General features: G+C 33.5%; 1 protein-coding gene across 1 annotated transcript in view; it reads left to right on the forward strand.

Annotated features, from left to right (window-relative positions):
* The window catches only part of GUCY1B1 (guanylate cyclase 1 soluble subunit beta 1), a 47,127-nt gene that overhangs the window by 35,784 nt on the left and 8,995 nt on the right, over positions 1-2,348 (forward strand). The gene's annotated exons all lie outside the window — the stretch shown is intronic.

Raw genomic sequence — 2,348 nt, forward strand, 5'->3', positions numbered from 1 at the left:
TAACACCTCCTGCTACATTTTAAAAGATAAATTTCCATTCTTTCTTCTTTGAAAATGCTTCTCTTATTTCTTAGCTTATATTTTAATATTAGTCATCTGAATCAATATTAGGGTTTATGTTCATGAAACTATCTGATGTCCATCAGATAGTCACTGAGTTGCTACAGGTCAAGGTATGAGCCCATAGTTGAAGTATGTTTCCTACGAAATAATGTATTTCTGTATTTATATATAATTGAGCTGATTTATTATAATAACATCAAATTATAAAAATTGTTTTGAATAATTAAGTGTTCTTTTCTTTTTATCTACATTTAAGCTCCAGCCTGGCAATTGCAGCCTTTTGTCTGTCTTCTCTCTGGTCCGTCCTCATATTGACATTAGTTTCCATGGAATCCTTTCACACATCAATACAGTTTTCGTATTGAGAAGCAAGGTAATTAAGATAGTATTTTATTAAATGTGATTACATAAGGTATGTTACATATTAGAAGTGTTCTGAAGGGAAAAGTAGCGACTCTGACATCGTATGACTGAAGGTGTAGCGAAATCAGAACCAAACTTCAAAGGGACTTCTATTTCAAAGGCACTGTTACTATTTTTGTTTTGCTTGAGGGACAATGGAACTCTGTCACCTGATCAGGATTAACAAAATTTAATTGTTGCGAACATTTTGCTGAGACAGCCCAGTTTCACATATTAAACCAACACCTTTTACAGCTACAGTGTCCTATTTTAGAAATCAGAAGAACTGATAAAGGTCTTTTAAAAAACTTTACCCATTTTCCTAAAGTGTCTCTTATTCTTGGTGCCATTTTTGTTGGAAAACGAAAGCGATAAAATAGTCATTCAGTTGATAATGTTTGTAGTACGCAGAACTCACAGTTTCTGTCTCTGGGACTGATGCAGCAAAGGTATCCTAGAGTACACACTTCCTCCTTCCTGCATCCCTCCCAAAAGGTCTTTCATACACGTACTTTATATATTTGGGATTAAGTACATCCGGCTGCTGTGTGAATGAAGGGGTAGGGAGTGGAGAGGCTTGGTTTATTCTTTGATGAAGCTTGGTAATTTACATTGCAATTTACTAGCCATATTGGAAAATCAGAAAAAAAGATTCATAGAAGGTTTGCATAAATATGTGAACAACAGTACAGCTACTGTCTTTCTGGATTCGAAGGAGATAGTCTAGTCACTTTTCTACAGTGTTTGTAAGAGAGCCTCTGAGCTTGTTCCCTGGCAGAACTCTGATGAAATGCCCTCTTCTGTTCTAACTGGTACACTTATTCTCCCTCATGGTTTGGTGGGAAATGAGTTAGATGTGCCCTTCTTTTTGCTAAATTGTTAGATAGAGAGAAAGGCTCTGGTTAATGGTTATGTCTTGCCTTTTCAAGGAAGGATTGTTGGATGTAGAGAAATTAGAATGCGAGGATGAACTGACTGGGACTGAGATCAGCTGCTTACGTCTCAAGGGTCAAATGATCTACTTACCGGAAGCAGATAGCATACTTTTTCTGTGTTCACCAAGGTAATCATTTTTAGATTCATTATAATAGATAAAAGTATCCATCTTTAGCTAACAGAAGAACTCAATAACATTTTGTTCAATCATGTCTACATATTCTGAAGTATAATTAGATTTTACAACTTTTGTTGTACACCTCTCTATCACAAGGTTAATGTCATTTAACATTTGTAATAAACTCAGGAGAAATCACATATTCTATTTTACTTGCCATGTCCTAAACAATCTGTTAAGTGTTTATGCCATTAGATCACTCTGTACCTCATCTTCTGTTAGCTAATTCTATAGCTTTGTACCTTCCCAACAGACATCATGTAGAAAAGCAATTCTGAAAGCATCTAATTTGGTGGCATAAACACATAGATAGAGTTGACACCATGAAATGACTTTTGAAATTATTTGTGGGTTTCAGCTATTTTATATTAAAAATGTTTAGCTACTTTAATTAGGATACAGTATTTAAAATATAATATGAAGTTGAAATTTATGTTATTTGTAATAAACATTAGAAGGAAATATAACTGTAGGTTGGTATTGCCTTGATCTGATAAAGTATTTTACGTAAAGGTGCATGGAATTCAAAATACAAATAAATATATACCAAAATTTGCTTTAGAACAATAGAAAAAGATAACTGTGGAATTTGCCATTAGGTGATATTTTGTGTGTTTATAACTTTATGTATCCAAAATATGTGCACAGTATTTAGTAACATACTCTAGAAAGAATGTTTTGGTGGTTCTATTAGCTTAAAATTTAATATATAGTCTACCGTGATCACTTTCTATTTAAAGATACTGTCAAAATTTCTGTGACATCTTTG

Source organism: Pteropus vampyrus, unplaced genomic scaffold (assembly GCF_000151845.1).
Source record: "Pteropus vampyrus isolate Shadow unplaced genomic scaffold, Pvam_2.0 Scaffold53, whole genome shotgun sequence".
Taxonomy (NCBI): domain Eukaryota; kingdom Metazoa; phylum Chordata; class Mammalia; order Chiroptera; family Pteropodidae; genus Pteropus; species Pteropus vampyrus.